This window comes from Physeter macrocephalus, chromosome 15, assembly GCF_002837175.3.
Source record: "Physeter macrocephalus isolate SW-GA chromosome 15, ASM283717v5, whole genome shotgun sequence".
Taxonomy (NCBI): domain Eukaryota; kingdom Metazoa; phylum Chordata; class Mammalia; order Artiodactyla; family Physeteridae; genus Physeter; species Physeter macrocephalus.
In genome coordinates this window covers 56,891,181-56,909,954 of record NC_041228.1, presented here as the reverse complement: position 1 = coordinate 56,909,954, position 18,774 = coordinate 56,891,181, and positions in this window count along the sequence as shown.

Below are 18,774 nucleotides of genomic sequence, written 5' to 3'. Positions count from 1 at the left end.
GGCCTCTCCCGTTACGGAGCACAGGCTCCGGACGCACAGGCTCAGCGGCCATGGCTCACGGGCCCAGCCGCTCCGCGGCATGTGGGATCCTCCCCGACCGGGGCACGAACCCGTGTCCCCTGCATTGGCAGGTGGACTCTCAATCACTGCGCCACCAGGGAAGCCCTGCCTTTACTTTTAAATGACAGCAACAATTAGCATTTGTATATCACCTTATAATAAAATTTGATATACATTTGAACCTGTAAGGTATTATTCCTGTTTAACAGAAAGGAAACCAAAGCTCAGAAAAGCTAAGCCTTGCTTAGGATTTCCAGCTCAGACTGGAAAGAATCCAGTTCCTGAGACTCAGCTTCCAGGAGTTCTGCTGTTTTCGGCTGCATCTCCATTTTCCAAAGTTCCCAATATCTCCACGCTGACAATGAAGTTTCTGGCAACAGGGGTGAGGGGAAGGGCACGGAAAGTCAGGAATTTAGTTCAGGACTGCCATCCCCAGAAAACCATTTAGATGTGTCTCCTCTTACAAGAAGTGGTTGCTCTGCTAATAGCTGTTGTAAACTTGATACCCGGTCAGAAGGGGTGGAGGAAGGGAGTCAGGAATAAATGGAAACATTGCATATTCAGGGGATGCATCTATATACTATATAGATATAGGTGTGTATGTATAATAATGGCTTTACACTGCACATCAGAGAACACAGATCAATATCTACCATATTGTTTTACAGTTTTCCATTATTGATGAGACAAATTATGTAGCCTATAAATGTCACTGTTTAGGAAACTTTTGGAGAGAGAGAACATACACTTGACCAAATAGTAAAGGAAAGAAAAAGAAAAGAAAAAAAGGAGGTACAATTCAATAAGCCATAATTTTCATAATTGTAATCAGAATTAAAACGAAGCCTGTCCAAATGAAATTTAAAAAAGAGTCTGTATCTTTGGAAGAAGAAAAGTACCGTGGTGGCAGGTTCTGATCATGGCAGACAAACTCTCTTCCTGTTCCTAAATGACACGTGGATCTGTTAAGAAGAACCTTCTCTTTGGAAGCCAATCCAGCTAATCAGCAGTGACAAAGTTTACACAGGAAAACACAGATGTTGAGAAGTCCTAGTCAGGGCTTTGGACATGAAACACCAAGGGGACCAACGAGGCACCCACCCCTTTGGGTGCTTAGAACCATGAACCCTTGAAAGTCTTGCTTTGGTCTGCATAGTACTAGAAGTGCCCTGAAAATGCAATAGGGAAAGGGACAGCTCTTAACTCTTTCCATATTAAAGAGACATCTGGACTTAAAAATAATATTAGGCAAACATTTATCAAAAGTTTGTCAAGGAAACAACAAACATTGCAACTGTGCGATAAAAGAAGGTACTAGGTTCTTGCCTGCATTCAAAAAAAAATGAGTCATATGATCTTTTGTGGAGAAAAAGGGGGTTTTGGGGAGTGGGGAGGAGTGAGGAGAAAGACCTAAAGAGTCCTGTGATGGTGGGTCCTTTTTTTAAATTGCTGATAACCTATCAAAGCTAGATTGGAGAAAATCCCAACAATGAAAATGTTAATCCACTTACTTTAAACAAAGGCTAGGACTTGCAGTAGACAGGCTAAAGTTTGTCATTATTTGGGAGTGATTGGATTTATTTGAAATTCAGAACCTCCTCAAAGAATGTTAAGGTTAAATTGGAGCAAAAGAAGCATTTTTCATTTTGTTTTGGTGGATATGGGGACTTCCAGTTTGTATAGCAGCATGTTTGGGTTTACTGAAGTATAGGAGAAGTCACTAAGATTAACTTACTATACTATATTTTATTAATAAAGGAAAGATTCTAAAATCAAAGACATATTTCTATGTAATGGTTGTTCTTAATATTCTTTATTCTAATTTGTCATTATTTATTTAGGTGTAACCTTAAATTCCATTGCAAATTATGATTCTATTCTGTTATTTTCCATCAACATACTTTGCTTATGCTAGCACATAATTCTTATAGTTTGATAAAGGAGCTTCTTGTGTATGTAAAGAGACGTTTACAGAGCAAGTATACAGTCAGCCCTCCTATTCTCAGGTTCTGCATTCGCAGATTCGACCAACCACGGATGGAAAGTATTCTGGAGAAAATAATTCCAGAGGGTTCCAAAAAGCAAAACTTGAATTTGCCATGCACCAGCAACAATTTACATAGAATTTATTTTGTATTTACAGCTATTTATGTAGCATTTACGCTGCATTAGGTATTATAAGCAATGTAGGGGTGATTTAAAGTATACAGGAGGATGTGAGTAGGTTATTATATGATGCAAATACTATGCCATTTTATGTAAGGGACTTGGGCACTCATGGATTTTGGTATGGGTGGTGATGGAGGTTGCCTTAGAACCAATCCCCGGTAGATCCCGAGGGATGACTGTAATCTTTGAATGAAAATAATATATAAACTACCTTCTGGATCAATTTATAGTCAAATCTGCTACCTATATAGATTTATGAGAGCATAATATTTTTTGTTTAATGAATATTTCTTTTTTTTGGCCATGCCACGTGGCAGGCATGTGGGATCTTAGTTCCCCAAACAGGGACCAGGGATCAAACCCATGCTTCCTGCAGTGGAAGTGCAGAGTCCTAACCACTGGACCACCAGGGAATTTCCAAATATTTCTTGAATAAATGAATTTTATATTGAGAATTTAAGAACAAGGTAAATTTTTTTTTTGCGGTACGCGGGCCTCTCACTGTTGTGGCCTCTCCCGTTGCGGAGCACAGGCTCCGGACGCGCAGGCTCAGCGGCCACGGCTCACGGGCCCAGCCGCTCCGCAGCATGTGGGATCTTCCCGGACCGGGGCATGAACCCGTGTCCCCTGCATCGGCAGGCGGACTCTCAACCACTGCGCCACCAGGGAAGCCCCCAAGGTAAATTTTTTAAAAGCAGATTTCATTGGCTAAGATGGATGATGCAGTACAGATATAAAGAGCATATACAATGAAGCCCCATTGGTAGCAGGATAACTCAATGTCATCCTCTCTGTTCAACAAGGCTCAGAGGGGTGATAATAAAACTCAAAGCATACCCAGTATTTTGTACTTTACTAAGTTTGTTCAATTCATTATTTCATAAGGACTTCATAATTTCTACCTCCAAAATATGTCTTAAGTATGTCTACTTCTCTCTCTGCATACATTGCCACTCCTTAGTCCAGGCCTTCATCATTGCTGCCTTGGGTTACAGTTGATGGCTTTTACTTTATTCCATTCTCCAAGCAACTGATAGAACCATTTAAATCAGATTATGCCACTCCCTGGTTTAAAACCCTCCAGCTATCCCTTAATCCTTAGAATAATATGTTTTATTACAGGCTGAAGGCCCTCCGGATCTGGTCCCTGCCTACCTCCAACATAATCTCATGCCATTCTCATCTCTCATTCACTGAACTCTTAGCAAGAGTCTTCTTTCAATTCCTCCAACACTAGAAAGACTTTCCCCTCTTAGGGTCTCTGTACATGCTGTTCTACTTAAAAAAAACTCATTCCCTACCATTAGCTAAGTTAGTTCCTTTTCATTTTTTGGCTCAAATATTATCATACTCATCCTTTTATGAAGTTTTTCTTTCTTGGTCTCTTCTTTGTTTTCTTCATAACATTTGTCACAATTTGTAACCGCTTCGTTTATTTTTGTTTTACTTTGTGTCTTTATCTTTTCCTTCTTGGATCCCTGAGCGTGGAGACTGTGCCCATCTTGTTCCGATGAATGCCCGGTACCTAAGGGCAGAGCCTGGTAGGTAGTAAATATACAATAAAAACTCATGAAGAAATGAACAGTAACCCTGTGAAGTGCACGGGCTTTTCAACAAGCCCCAAATCATTTACTCACGATCACATACCAGTTAAATGGTGAACCAAAGAGAGATTAAGCCTTTGTGATGGATAGTTTAGGGTTCCATCCTGTTCACTGACTGATTGTCTCTATTCTGCCACACACCTTTGCTGAGAAAATTACTTAATAATAGGAGAAAAGCTGAGAGTAGTCATGGAACAGGAAGGGCACAAACAGATAAATTTGTTATTTTCTATACATGAACAATGAATGAGCAGACCAAGTATAATAATTGGGAAGTATGTAAAAACCAGACTGGAGAGGGCCTTAAATGTTCTTCATTTGGGAGGTCATGAACAGCATTTGAAGGTTTCAGACTAGAGAAGTGGTACGTACAAAATGGAACTTTTTTTTGCATTAAAAAAAAAAGTTTATTTTATTGAAGTATAGTTGATTTACAATGTTGTGTTAATTTCTACTGTACAGCAAAGTGATTCAGTTATACATATATATATGTTCTTTTTCATATTGTTTTCCATTTGGTTTATTACAGGATATTGAACGTGCTGTATACAGTAGGACCTTGTTGTTTATCCATTCTATATATAATAGTTTGCATCTGCTAATCCCAAGTTCCCAATCCATCCGTCCCCCACTCATCCTCCCCCTTGGCAACCACAAGTCTGTTCTCTATGCCTATGAATCTGTTTCTGTTTCATAGATAAGTTCATTTGTGTCGTATTTTAGATTCCTCATGTAAGTGATATCATATGGTATTTGTCTTTCTCTTTCTGACTTATATCACTTAGTATGATGATTTCTAGGTCCATCCATGTTTCTGCAAATGGAATTATTTCATTCTTTTATATGGCTGAGTAGTATTCCATTGTATAGATGAATCACATTTTCTTTATCCATTCATCATCTGTCGATGGAAAACAAAATGGAACTTTTGAATGAAGAATGTGAGGATGTCTGTCAGAGGGAAATGGCAGGGATGTCCACGAAGGAAGTTACTGCTATTTGATTAGGTGGTTAGCAAAATCACATTTTTCTTGTACATGGTTTTAAAATGATAAAATGAGGAGAGTCCAGAACTGAAAGCAAGTGATCCCTCTTCCTAGTCCTGCACTAACTACCTAAGGTTATCTTATAACCTCTCTGGGTTTTCCTAACCACTGAAATAAATAGCTTGTATTAGATGAAACTCTAAGCTTCTAATTCTAGCACTGAGGAAAGCTTTAAGCACTAAACAAATACTCATTTCTTAAACAAATTAACAAGTAAATGAAATCTATGACTATATGATACATTTTTCACATTTTAAGATTTATAGTTCCTTATAGAAACCTTGAAATTTCAGAAGAGTATGAAGAAGGAAACAAAAATCACACATAACCCCACCAATCTGAGACAACTCTGGTTAACATTCTCATGTACCACCTTTCTGTCTCTTTTTTCCCCCTAATTATTTTTTTCACTTTGTTTCTTCCACTCTACCTTTGTAAATATTTTTGTTATTAATGGGGGGGGTCTGATTAATATATTCTCTAGGTGAAACATTTAGAAACTCCAAAAGAAGAAAATAAATTATTAGAATCCAACCCTGTATGCAATTTTGTATCCTACTTTTAAACTTTTTTTAAAAAAATAATTAATTAATTAATTTTGGCTGCATTGGGTCTTTGTTGCAGCGCGCGAGCTTTCTCTAGTTGCAGTGAGCGGGGGCTACTCTTCATTGCGGTGCGCGGGCTTCTCATTGTGGTGGCTTCTCTTGTTGCAGAGCATGTCCTCTAGGCGCACAGGCTTCAGTAGTTGTGGCACGTGGGCTCTAGAGCGCAGGCTCAGTAGTTGTGGCGCACGGGTTTAGTTGCTCCGCGGCATGTGGGATCTTCCCGGACCAGGGATTGAACTCGTGTCCCCTGAATTAACAGGTGGATTCTTAACCACTGCACCACCAGAGAAGTCCCTTGTATCCTACTTTTAAAAAACTGGTGTAGCACAAACGTTTTTCTCATATTACTAAAAACTCTTCAGAAACATGATTTCTAGTATCGACAAAATAGACAATAATATGCATACTGTCTTTTAAAACCAGTACCTGGCTTCATGTCCATCAACCATATTCCAATGATTTGTTGAGCATAGATTGTGTATTATACCTGAATGAAACCACCAAGCTCAGGGTTTTTCCCCCAATCTTATTTTCCTAGAATTTAGTACTCATCTTTTCATACTGGGAACACATCCCGGACTTCTACAACTTCAGCTGAATTACTTATTCCCTCCTCTGTGTTCCCATGACACTATATTTATCATTCTATTAACATAGCTCTTATTTTCTATCATAATTAGTTGTCTATTTCCTCCTGCTAATTAAGGGCTCCCTAAGGGCAACAGCTGCTGTTTATCCTTATGTCCTTAGGGCCTAGGATAGGACCTAGAACTAAATTGGGGTTTGGTTTTGTTTTGCTTAAAATCTCAAAATCAAAATGAATCTTATGGTATAAATAGCCATCCATCGGAAATTTTCACCTTTAGGGATTTACCGTCATTTCAACTCAACATATCCAAAACTATTAAAACTCATATCTCCTCCTACAAGAAAACAAACAAAATAAAACAAAACTTTTTACTCCTCTGCAAGAGGTACCTTGTCCTTGATACTTAATTTTCTTGGTCAAGCTTTAAACCTTGAAATTATTTTGACTCTATCTGGTTCGTCCCCATTTTCCTGTAACTATTTATTCCACGAATAAAAACCGAGTGTTACTTTACACCAGGCATTGTTCTGGGTGCTAGGTATATAGTAATAGTAAATAGGGTAGACAAGGTTCCTTATCTTTTTGAGCTTATGTTCTAGTGGAGGGTGACAGTCAATAAGTCAAAGAAGAAAAGTGTCAGATAATGGTTAGTGCTTCACGGAGGATTAGAACAAGATATAGAGAGTAGCCACTTCAGGTTGATCATCAGAAAAGGCCTCCCTTTAGGATGCTTCTCCTCTGTCTCCCCTCCTCTTTAGTCCTCTGGCCAACAGGCTCTCATCACCTCATGCCTGCGTTAGTCTAAAAGCTTAATGGATGGGCTTCCTGACTCCAGAATCAACTCCATATCCTGCTACTAAACTAATCTTCTATTTGATGGTTGTGGGAAAGAGAGAACATCTATGGAAAATTGTAATTTTCTCCTTTGTTAAGCACACAGATAACAGCCTAAATTACAGAACTCAGATCCAATTTTTACTCACCAAACCGAAAACTTAATTACTCATTAAGTGAATAAGGGATTAAAATTGGAGAGATCTCTTTGAATTTCAGCTCAGAGACCTTTCTGATTAGTGCTGAGGGAGAAGGGATTCAGAATTACACCCTGGAGTGAGCAAGGAGTCCTTTTTCTTTAACCACTGAGGCCAGACAGAAAAGAACATTCATGGAGCTCCTACTAGGTGCTATGAACTCTACTGATTGCTTTATTCACCTTCTATCACTGAGACCTCATAATAACCCTCTACAATAGAGATAATTAATTAACTTGCCTCAAATCCCCACAATTAGTCAGTGGTAGTACAGTGACTAGAACTCAAATTTGGGTAGAAACCTAAATTTTATATATTGTTTGGTTATAAATGATATTCTGAGAAACGTAAACAAGAACTACAAATCAGTTGAAAGAGAGTGGTACCTAGAACAATTCTTTTTTTTAAAAATGCTGTCTATTCTACTCTGTTCTTTTTTTAAAATAAATTTATTATTTGTTTGTTTTTATTTTTGGCTGTGTTGGGTCTTCGTTGCTGTGCACAGGCTTTCTCTAGCTGTGGGGAGCGGGGGCTACTCTTTTTTTGTGGTGTGTGGGCTTCTCATTGCGGTAACTTCTCTTGTTGCAGAGCATGGGCTCTAGGTGCGCGGGCTTCAGTAGTTGTGGCACTCGGGCTCAGCAGTTGTGGCTCACGGGCTCCAGAGCGCAGGCTCAGTAGTTGTGGCGCACAGGCTTAGTTGATCCGCGGCATGTGGGATCTTCCCGGACCAGGGATCGAACCTGTGTCCCCTGCATTGGCAGGCGGATTCTTAACCACTGCGCCACCAGGGAGGCCCTAGAGCAATTCTTTGTAGAACAAATGAATAAACAAATGAGAATAACTAGGAACATTTATACCTAAAGTATTCATTTAGGAAAATGAGCAGAGGAAGGAATTAACCACAGTTAAAGATAATTGTCCATTCATTAATGCAACAAATCATTAGTACTTTATGGCAGATGTTGTGCTTGGTATTGGGGATATTGTTCTGGCTCTCAAGGACCTTATAGGGCAGTGGGGCAGGAAGATATTAATATATATGTGCTCTGAAAGAGAAACACAGGCTACTTTGAGAGTTGGGGACCCTGAGCTACTCTGGAACTTTAGTTCCTAGGTTGGAACCTAAAAGGTACATAGGAGTTTTTCAGGCAAGTAAGTAGGTATGAGCGTTCAAAGCTGAGTGAGCATTTCATGCAGCATTACACCATTACATCTCAAGGTAGAAAGCAGCATGGTAAAGAGAGTTGGGAAGTGGAGTGAAGGAGATCATGTAGGGACTTAAAGATTGGGGGTTTTATCCAAAGACGTGAAAAGATTTTGAGCCAGAAAGGGACAAGACTAGATGTGGGTTTTAAAGAGATGACTATGTCTGCTTGGTAGAGAACAAACTGGAGGGAAATCAACTTGAATGCAGAAAACCTACTTAGGAGGGTTATTACAATAGTACAGGCGAGACTTGATAATGCCTCTCACTGGACAGAGAGAACTGGATGGATTCAAGAAACACCTAAGAGGTAGAATGGATAAGATTTGGTGATTGATTCCCTTAGAGTATGAGGCATGGGACTGTTTCTGGAATGACTGGCCATATTTCTAAAGTAAGTAAGAAGGTGGTGTTAATTAATGGCATTGGGACCCCAGATGAAATGAGAAGAGTATGGAGAGTGAATATCATTAAATTAAATCGGAAGAGGTAAGCAGTGAGAAGAATGAGGCCTAGGCTGGGCTGTATCAGCCAGTTGTGATAAAGGAAGGTTTGAAATTCATTGGCTAAGGACAGTGATCCCTAAATTTTTTTTTTTTTTTTCTTTTTCTTTTTTAGGAGAAGAGACCCTGGAGCTATGGCAGGGTCCCTCCCCTCCAGGGGAGAGTGGGGTGAGGGCTAGATTGCTCCTGGGTGTGGATCCCCAGTCTAAACTTTTTAATGTCCTATGCCTATGGGTAAAAATAATTTTTTTTAGTAAGCAGCTCCGTAAGTTGTATTTATTTATAAATCTTAAGATATTGTCAATCTCTATATTAAATATTAGTAATTATATTACTGTAGAGATAAAATAATAGAAATACAAACGGTATCAATATCTTCATGTAACCCAATAGATCATGAAACTTCGGAGGTATCTGGTCTAGAGAATTTTGAAAAACAAAGTATTGTTGTTTCAGACATACGACTTCTAAAAATACCAAAGCCACCTTTAAATCTTTTAATTTAGATGAAATGAAGCAGTCAAGTTAAGCTTTTTAAGGTTAACAATCAATCATCAAACAAACAATAGTACAAAGGAAGGCTCCTCAATTCTAAGCTAAACATCAAATTTCTTACCCAAACTCAGAGGCTGGCCAACCTGGGGCCAAGTGGGAACTCCAGAAAAGTACTCAAAGACTGGCTGCTCCCAGAACACACACAAAACTTCAAGTCTCATAGGATGTTAGATTGAAAGTATGTGTTTATCTATTACTTGTTAAACTAAACTGTTTTAGTTCTGAGTGACAGAGACACAATTTGAACCTACTTAAGCAAAAAGGGGACTTGATTAGGAGGACTCTGGAGTGTTTTATGGGACCCAAAGAGGGTAATATGGGTATTGGGGAACTGGACCCAGAGACCTGAGTCACATCAGTTCCACAGTCTCAAGTCTTTCTTCCTTACACATCTACTTCCTTCCTTTCTTTTATATTAATTTAATTTTCGTAACCTATGAAGTTGATACAACTGTTGTTTCCATTTTATGGATGAGGAAACTGAGGCACAGTAACTTGTTCAGGGTCATAAGGTTAAAATGTGGCACAGCCAGGATTCAAACCCAAGCAGCCTATTGACAGAGCCCACACTCATTAACTTTTCCTTATGGAATATTTTAAAGATACACAGAAGTAGAGAGACTCATATAATTAATCCCACGTATGGACTAATCATCTAGCAGTAACTGTCATCAACTTATGTTGACTTCGGTTTCATACATACCCCCACCAATTACTTCCCATTGACGCTGGTTTATTTTGAAACAGATCCCGTACATAATTTCATTTCATCCATAAATATTTCAGTGCATATCTCTAAAAGAGAATGTTTAACAATGGCAGCACTATTATTAGACCTAACAAGTAACAATAATTTCTTAATATCATCAAATACCCAGTGTTAAAATTTCTAGTTGTTTCACAACTTTTTTTCCCTACAGGTGATTATTGGCATTGGGATCCAGACGATACCCAAATGTTACATTTGATGGCCATAGGCCATATCTGTTAAGTCTCTCACTCTCTTCTTTTTTTTTTTTTCTCTCACTCTCTTTTTTAAGAGACTATACTTTATTAGGATAGGTAAGACCTAAATAGTTATATTTGAAGTAGAAATTGATAGGTAGCAAAAGATACAGAAAACTAAACTAGAATGGGAATTCAAAAATAACTTTCAGTGACAGTCTCCAAGAATAATATTATTGTTCTGAAAAAAACGAAACAAAAACAGTGGAATAGTACATGATACCTAGTACACCCCTCGGAAAAGACGTAGGATTCTTCTACTTCTAAGCACTCAAATACTTTCCTGTCAAGGAAATCCAGTGTACAAATATACACAGGAGATGAAAATACATTTATTCTTAACTAGTTTACAGATTCCTAAAGACTTTATTATGGCAAATTTTAAACACACAAAAGTAGACATAATACCCTGGATAAGCTTCAACAATAATCATGACTAATCGTTTCATAGATAACCCCACTCACTTATTCTCTCCTGTATTACTTTGAAGCAAATCCCAGACATCATATCATCTTATCTACAAATATTTCTGCATTTATCTCTAAAAAATAAGGATTTTTAAAAACATAACAAAAATGCCACTATTATCGCACCTAAACTATTAACAATGATCCCTTAGTATCATCAAATATCCAATCAGTATTCAAATTTCCAGTGTTCTTATAAATTTCATAAAGGGGTTTCTTACATACAGTATGTTTGTTTGAATGAAGATCTAAGTAAGGCCTACAAATTACAGTTGGCTGATAGTTTCTTAAGTCTCTTTTACTGTGTAGGTTCTCCCTCCATTTCTCTCTCTCTTTTTTTTAAATTGAAGTATATTTGATTTACAATGTTGTGTTAATTTCTGCTGTACAGCAAAGTGACTCAGTTTATATATATATAAATTATTTATATATATAAATTATTTATATATATATATGTAAATTATTTTATATTCTTTTCCATTATGGGTTTTTCCTTTTTTTCATCAGCTGCATTGGGTCTTCATTGCTGCACGCAGGCTTTCTCTAGTTGCCGCGAGCGGGGGCTACTTTTCGTTGTAGTGCACGGGTTTCTCATTGCGGTGGCTTCTCTTGTTGTGGGACATGAGCTCTAGGTGCATGGGCTTCAGTAGCTGTGGCAGTCAGGCTCAGTAATTGTTGCTCGCGGGCTCTAGAGCGCAGGCTCAGTAGCTGTGGCGCACAGGCTTAGTTGCTCCAAGGCATGTGGGATCTTCCCAGACAGTGGATCGAACCCGTGTCCCCTGCATTGGCAGGTGGATTCTTAACCACTGTGCCACCAGGGAAGTCCTCCATTATGGTTTATCCCAGGACATTGAGTATAGTTCCCTGTGCTATACAGTAGGACCTTGTCCATACATTCTATATGTAATAGTTTGCGTCTACTAACCCCAAACTCCCAATCCATCCCTTCCCCAGCCCCTGCCCTCTTGGCAACCACAGTTCTGTTCTCTATGCCTGTGAGTCTGTTTCCACTTCGTAGATAGGTTCATTTGTGTCATATTCTAGATTCCACATATAAGTGATATCATATGGTATTTATCCTCCCTCCATTTCTCCTTTTCCTCCCTGCAGTGTATTTGTTGAAGAAACTGGGTCCCATGATATATCCCGCAGCCTGGATTTTGAAGGCTGTACCCCTATGATGTCATTTAACATGTTCCTCTGTCTCCCGTATTTCCTGTTAACCTAGTAATTTATCCTAGAGGATTGACCTTGTACAGGTTTGGTTCTTTAAAAGACTTTTTTGGGAGTTCCCTGGTGGTCTGGTGGTTAGGACTAGGCGCTTTCACTGCCGGGCCCAGGTTCAATCCCTGGTCAGGGAATTAAGATTCCACAAACTACACAGTGTGGCCACACACACACACACACACACACACAAAAGAGAGAGACTGCTTCACAGGTGGTGTCATGTACTTCCATCAGGAGTCACATAATATCTGGTTGTCTAGCTACTTGATATGTTGGCAGTTAGTGATGATCACTGTCTACAGCAGCCCAAGAGAAATATAATATGAGCCACATATGTAATTTTAAGTGTTCTAGTGCCCCTATTTTTTTAAAAATAAAAATAATTTTTTTTTTTTTGGCCATGCCATGAAGCTTGTGGGGTCTTAGTTCCCCTACCAGGGATTGAACCCAGGCCACGGCAGTGAAAGCACCAAGTCCTAACCACTGGACTGCCAGGGAACTCCTTTTTAAAAATAATTTTAATAATATATTTTATTTAACTCAGTATATCCAAAATATTACCACTTCAACATTTATTTAAAATGTTTAATGAAATCTTTTATAGTCTTATTTTCATACTAAGTCTTCAAAGTCTTGTGTATTTTTTCCACTCATAGCCGGTGGGTGCTAGAGCCTGTTCACACTAGCCTATGAGAGCCAACTGTGAGCATCTCATCACAACTCTATGCTCATGACATCCCTTCGGTTGTTCGAAATTGGCTATGGTGGTAATTTTCACTCCACAACAAACACCAAAGAGAAGTTTTTTTCCATCTCAGAGAGCCAGTTATTAAACATTTATCAGCACACCATTGCTTATATCACATCTCATTTTGAACCAGCCACATTTCAAGTGTTCAATAACCTTGTTTGGCTAGTAGATATTGTATTGCATAGCCCACCAGGCGTTTGCAAATGAGTGTATCCTAGCCTATCACTCCTCCTTCTTTTATTAGCTGGAACAGCTCTATAAATTTTTCTTTAACTATTTAGCTACCCTAATGTACAGTAAATTCAAGGAAGGCAGGATAAATCTTTGATCATTTTCCTTTATTAACTAGTGTTCAAAATAATGAGCTGGTTCTCCAGTAAAAGTGACCAATCCATGTTTTCTGGTATCATTATGGGCTCATGGATTCTAACATTTAACTGTTTCAATCCATTGCATTTGTTATTTTTATTGATATTTAAATTGTCCCATCTTCGGCCAGTGGAAGCCCCTTCGAGTTGAGAGCCTATGCTTTAGACCGCTGTGCTACCACTAGCACAATCCAGACTTTACATTTTATTTTCTAGATCAAAAGTTCAAAAAATGGTGTGTTAGTTTCTGCTTTATAACAAAGTGAATCAGTTATACACATACATATGTTCCCATATCTCTTCCCTCTTGCGTCTCCCTCCCTCCCACCCTCCCTATCGCACCCCTCTAGGTGGTCACAAAGCACCGAGCTGATCTCCCTGTGCTACACACCATTGTAAAGCAATTATACTCCAATAAAGATGTAATTTATCCTAGAGGATTGACCTTGTACAGGTTTGGTTCTTTAAAAGACTTTTTTGGGAGTTCCCTGGTGGTCTGGTGGTTAGGACTAGGCGCTTTCACTGCCGGGCCCAGGTTCAATCCCTGGTCAGGGAATTAAGATTCCACAAACTACACAGTGTGGCCACACACACACACACACACACACACACACAAAAGAGAGAGACTGCTTCACAGGTGGTGTCATGTACTTCCATCAGGAGTCACATAATATCTGGTTGTCTAGCTACTTGATATGTTGGCAGTTAGTGATGATCACTGTCTACAGCAGCCCAAGAGAAATATAATATGAGCCACATATGTAATTTTAAGTGTTCTAGTGCCCCTATTTTTTTAAAAATAAAAATAATTTTTTTTTTTTTGGCCATGCCATGAAGCTTGTGGGGTCTTAGTTCCCCTACCAGGGATTGAACCCAGGCCACGGCAGTGAAAGCACCAAGTCCTAACCACTGGACTGCCAGGGAACTCCTTTTTAAAAATAATTTTAATAATATATTTTATTTAACTCAGTATATCCAAAATATTACCACTTCAACATTTATTTAAAATGTTTAATGAAATCTTTTATAGTCTTATTTTCATACTAAGTCTTCAAAGTCTTGTGTATTTTTTCCACTCATAGCCGGTGGGTGCTAGAGCCTGTTCACACTAGCCTATGAGAGCCAACTGTGAGCATCTCATCACAACTCTATGCTCATGACATCCCTTCGGTTGTTCGAAATTGGCTATGGTGGTAATTTTCACTCCACAACAAACACCAAAGAGAAGTTTTTTTCCATCTCAGAGAGCCAGTTATTAAACATTTATCAGCACACCATTGCTTATATCACATCTCATTTTGAACCAGCCACATTTCAAGTGTTCAATAACCTTGTTTGGCTAGTAGATATTGTATTGCATAGCCCACCAGGCGTTTGCAAATGAGTGTATCCTAGCCTATCACTCCTCCTTCTTTTATTAGCTGGAACAGCTCTATAAATTTTTCTTTAACTATTTAGCTACCCTAATGTACAGTAAATTCAAGGAAGGCAGGATAAATCTTTGATCATTTTCCTTTATTAACTAGTGTTCAAAATAATGAGCTGGTTCTCCAGTAAAAGTGACCAATCCATGTTTTCTGGTATCATTATGGGCTCATGGATTCTAACATTTAACTGTTTCAATCCATTGCATTTGTTATTTTTATTGATATTTAAATTGTCCCATCTTCGGCCAGTGGAAGCCCCTTCGAGTTGAGAGCCTATGCTTTAGACCGCTGTGCTACCACTAGCACAATCCAGACTTTACATTTTATTTTCTAGATCAAAAGTTCAAAAAATGGTGTGTTAGTTTCTGCTTTATAACAAAGTGAATCAGTTATACACATACATATGTTCCCATATCTCTTCCCTCTTGCGTCTCCCTCCCTCCCACCCTCCCTATCGCACCCCTCTAGGTGGTCACAAAGCACCGAGCTGATCTCCCTGTGCTACACACCATTGTAAAGCAATTATACTCCAATAAAGATGTTAAAAAAAAACCAACCCATTGATTTAAAGAGAAAAACGATCACCCAGCAAGCACACCTCTTTAAAAAAAAAAAAAAAAAAGGTTCAAAAAAATGTGGGATTTGTTGGCCCAGCTTGTTTCAGTTGCTCACCACTGTGAGTGGCAGTGTCACGTGGGAACTTGGCAGCTCTGATAGGAATTGAGGGAAGGGTTGTCTCAGAAGAATGATTGTTTGGTAGACAAAACAATAGATGTCCAACCATAACATATTTTAAATATTACACAGAAAATTTTAAAGCACATGATCCTTCTCATGTCATTGATTGGTTGCTTTGTTTATTCATTCAGTACATACCTATTAAGGATGTATGATACTCATGGAAATATTATTCTGACTGTAAAAGTTAATTAAAAGAAACGCGAACCTATGTGAAATTCTCGAATCCCTAAAGATTTTTGACTTTATCAAACTGAAAGAGAGTGAGTGCTAAAAAAAAATTTACATACATTAGAAAGTAGCACAGAAAGCATAGCTGCACATATTTAAGAAGACAGAGAGTTTCTTTTTGTTTCATGTGAATTCAGGGAAGAGGCACCTTTTACTCAGACTGTCCTTTAAGTATGAAAAGTAAATTTCACATTAAACAATCTCATTTTAAATTCATCTATGGTAAATTAAATGGAACAAGACCGAGCAACTGTGGTCTCTCTGACTTAGTATCTTCTCACTGAAATCTCTGAGGGCACTAACATTGATCCAAAAGTCCTACTAATCAACTAAAGATTGGCAGATAGGTATTTATGTCATGCCCATATGTTTGCATAATTTTCAGTAAGTAAAATATGAAGAACCTGTTTTCTAGTAAAAAGAGAGTGCACAATAACCAAAATATTCAAAGAATGTGTTGGTAAGATTCATCAGGTACTCCAAAATAAGCAAAGAAGTATTTCCATGATTTTCTTTTTAAAGACGAAAATATCAATAAAGCTTTCAAACCTGATGTTTAATTTTGTAGTTGTCTTGTAATATTTAAGGTTTTCAATAAAATTCCTTTAAGTATGAAAAGTAAATTTCACATTAAACAATCTCATTTTAAATTCATCTATGGTAAATTAAATGGAACAAGACCGAGCAACTGTGGTCTCTCTGACTTAGTATCTTCTCACTGAAATCTCTGAGGGCACTAACATTGATCCAAAAGTCCTACTAATCAACTAAAGATTGGCAGATAGGTATTTATGTCATGCCCATATGTTTGCATAATTTTCAGTAAGTAAAATATGAAGAACCTGTTTTCTAGTAAAAAGAGAGTGCACAATAACCAAAATATTCAAAGAATGTGTTGGTAAGATTCATCAGGTACTCCAAAATAAGCAAAGAAGTATTTCCATGATTTTCTTTTTAAAGACGAAAATATCAATAAAGCTTTCAAACCTGATGTTTAATTTTGTAGTTGTCTTGTAATATTTAAGGTTTTCAATAAAATCCTTGTGCAAGTCAACCATAAAACATGTTAGTGGGGAACATAAGTAATTAACCTGGGAAATAATCAGGGAAACTTACTAGGCAAAGAAAGGCAGAGATTCTGAGAGCCACAAATGAGAAATTGTTATCTTGTTCATTTTATATTAGAATCTTGGTTATCAATTTTTTGGGGGGGGTTTGGGGGATTAGGGGGAGGCTTAGGAGATAATTTAGAAAAATTAAAATGTTATGGATATGAACTGTATTTAAATTTTTTCATTCAATATGGAACTAGTACTATGGGGAGAAAATATGTACACTTTTAGAATTCAATTGATCTATTTTATTGCAGGGAAAAATGGGGCATAATTAGCCGTTCTTTCTATTCTTAGAGTACTGATGATTCTAATAGTCCTGTGCTTTCAAAAACAGTAATACATTTTTATGGATTTTCCTTCTAAGAGGGGCTTGTAGTTCTCCAAAAAAAAGAAAAAATGTTCTTTTGGTCTAAATACTTTCCTTTAGAAGAAGTGTGTTACTTAACAATCCTGATTTGGTTAGCAACCTTTAAATATATTACTTAGTCATTTATGAGAGTTTGGCACTAAAGTTAAATAATTATACTTATTCATGTTTGTTATATTCATTTTAGCATTACAGGCTTCAGTGACTTCTAGGGGACTTGAAGTACATGAAGAGTTACTGTCCTTGCTTAGTCACTGTATTTTGTATTATCCATTTTAGTTAATCTGTTGTAAATTCAAGCTGATAATATTATTGCTTCTACTTGTGTTCTATTGCATGCACCAATAATGATACACTCTGTCATTTTTGTTTTCAGTCAACATCCATAGAAAGATTACCAGTGCAAGGCACTATGCTAGTGTGTTATGAATACAAAGGTAAATATGACATGATGTCTCTTTAGAGAGTTCATAGCATGGTGGTGCAGACAAATCCATGCACAGGCATGTTAATATAATGTGCTAAGGGCAATGGTAGACATGGATCCTGGGTATCATAAAGGCACAAAGATGTGTGTGTGTGTGTGTGTGTGTGTGTGTGTGTGTGTGTGTGTGTGTGTGTGTAGGTAGGTAGAAAAAGACTTTCTAGGAAGAGATGGTAACTGAGGTTGGTTTTATTGAAGAATAATTAGGAAATAACCAAAGTATGAGGAAGAGGGTTGAAAGGGGGAAGGTGTTCCATATAGAGACAGAGAAGAAAAGAAACAGCACGATTGCTAGAGAGGAAAGTGAAAGACAAGGTGTATAATGAGATGACGAGGGATTAAAATAGAAAGTTAGATGGGGGCCAGATCACAAAATTCTTGAATTCCAGGTTAAGGGGCTTGAACTTTATCTTACAAGCAATGAAGAGTCGCTGAAATTTTAAAATAAGGGGTCAAAATGGTAAGATATGGACAGGGCCAGAACAGAGATTGGAAGGTTATTTAAGTGGCTGTTGCAGTATTCAGGATATGAGAGAACTAGGACAGTGATAGCAGAGGCGGAGAGTAAGAAAAGCATTCAAGAACTAGCTAGAAGGTGGACTGGAGAGACTTGGTGATAGATTGAATGTGGGAATTACAGAAAATGGAGGAGGTAAAGACAACTGTGGAGCATAGCATCAATACCAAACACAATAGAGATTATAGGACAAGAAGGAAGTTTGACAGGAAGTGATGACTTTAATAATTTGAGACTTGTTGAGGCTGAGGTGTACCCAGAGGGTTCATGTAGCAGGCAGCAGCTCCGGGGAAAGTTTTGGGGTGTAGCTGCAGACTTAGTGTCATTACCAAATGATACTTAAAATCATGTCAAAGGTTCAGGTAACTCAGAAAGAATGTAGAGTGACAGAATGTTTCTCAACTCACTGCGAAGTTATACTTTTAGAGCACTTATCTCCACCATTAACCGTAGACTTTAGATGCAGTACCTATCATGAGTGGATCAACCAACTTGACTTATCATTAACTTATATATCTTTGGGGTTATCCTCCAAAGCCTAGAAATGGAGGCTCATGTTAAGTGAAGAAGCACAGAACAATACCACCAAAACAAAGAAGCAAACAAACAAAAGTATTAAAAGTTGAATGTACTGACAGTTCTTCAGGACTATTTATTATATTCCAGGGACTGGACAATAGCCCCAACATACTAATTCTTTTTTTTAAAAT